The 1,740-nt window shown below is 43.6% G+C and overlaps 1 pseudogene; it reads right to left on the reverse strand.

Annotated features, from left to right (window-relative positions):
- Positions 1-489: 489 nt before the first annotated feature.
- On the reverse strand, positions 490-1,483 carry LOC104541115 (annotated as a pseudogene).
- Positions 1,484-1,740: the final 257 nt, after the last annotated feature.

The raw sequence follows: 1,740 nt of genomic DNA on the forward strand, positions 1-1,740 counted from the left end.
CTCTTGTCTCACTGCCATATTTTATTTGTCAGATTGTTTTTGTGCTAATAAAGAAAGTTTCTTCTGAGGAATACTGGCAATACCCAGTTCCTTTATTGGTGTCTTTCATGAAAGGTTAGCATTGACAAAAGCTGCGAGAAGTAGAGGTGTGTAATGATTGTCTATGCTGCTCATTTAGCTTCTGCTCCATTGACTAGTGTGGCAACATTGTTCCTGCATTTGAGAACATTTTACTTTGGATGTTTCCGTGGATATCTGCAGTTTTCTTTCTGTGCTACTGGCAGCTGTCTGTGGGCTTACAAGGCAAGGAGACAACATGATCACATCAGCATTGCAAAAGGGATCGAGAGAAAGTTTTATTAGTTGTAATTCAGTGATGCACCCCGGGTACCTGTGGTGCAGCCTCTAATGTGACACAGTTGCTTTAAGATGTATCTAAATGTAGAAGTTTCCCAAACTCATGTGGGTGAAATTACAGGAAATTGGTTATCATATATCAAAAACCAATTGAACTGCCATGAATGGATTCCTTAAATGTGATTCAAAGGAATGCAACTTCAGTTTTATCCTCACATCCCATAGAACAAGAGTCTTATCCTGTAGGCCAGACGAACTCACTATAGGGATTGAAAGAGAGGCAGTTGACTTCAGCTGTGTGAGCATACACTGAGTGACTAGGCTTGGATGTGGTTTTTGACCAAGTATCCAAAACCATGGCCTTCTGATCATCAGCAACAGATCCAAAAAGAGATTCATGGAGCAGGTGCTAAGATACAACTTCCACTACCTCTGTATGCCCTGTGAAGATGGTCTTTGTGTCCATCACTTTGCCTTCTTTTGGAACAGCACTAACATCCTGCAAGCAAATGGTATGATCATCAAAAGCGCTAAGCAAATGCCCACTCAGGTTTGGGTTCTATGACAGCCCATAACCTTCCTTCTGATGTTCATGAAGACACAGATCAGGGTTACACTTTCCAGAAAGGTCTGGTTTAGAAGGATGTTTGGTGTAACCAAAGACAAGGACATCACTGGATGGCATCTTCATAGTGAAGACACATGGGTTCTGTGGCATGTAAAGTGCTCTGTTCACTTCTTCCTCATGATTTATCTTCATTTCAATTTCAATTTTTCTACTAACTGACCGAAAGCCTCCAAAATCTCCTTTCTTGCTATCACAATGTGAAGCATCAAACTGTACATCATTGTTACACAACTGCACACTCGCTATCAGAAGATAATTTTGTTCAGCTGAAGTATGGATCCCCAGGATTAACCAGTGGATAATGAAATTTTTACCTTCAGGTCTTGTTACATCAGGAAGCCACTAAGTCATCAGGCTGGGCCATTCCAGAGCATGTCTTTACCAAATCATATAAGAAAGGAGTGTTCTTTCTCCATATTAATTGATCACATGTTCTTCTGCCACCTCATCAATGGCTGGTTCCTTGTCTGTGATGGTGGGGCGGTAGGAGTCGGGTGGCTGCGGGGTGCAAGATGGGGTGGGCTGGGCTGGGCTGGCCAAGACAAGTGGCTGATTCCTCTGCTCCCTACTTGAACCCCTCCAGCTACAGTTCTATTGTTTCCTGCCCCTGCTGCATGCTACTCAGGCGCCATGCACCTCTTCAAGCACCAATGCTGTCCAATTGCTGCTTGCTGCCAGGCTGTGGCTGCCAATTAGAATAACGGGATGGATGGACAAGGGAAGGGCAGTAGATGTGGTCTACCTTGACTTCAGCA

Source organism: Mesitornis unicolor, unplaced genomic scaffold (genome assembly GCF_000695765.1).
Source record: "Mesitornis unicolor isolate BGI_N332 unplaced genomic scaffold, ASM69576v1 scaffold9420, whole genome shotgun sequence".
NCBI classification, from domain to species: Eukaryota; Metazoa; Chordata; class Aves; order Mesitornithiformes; family Mesitornithidae; genus Mesitornis; species Mesitornis unicolor.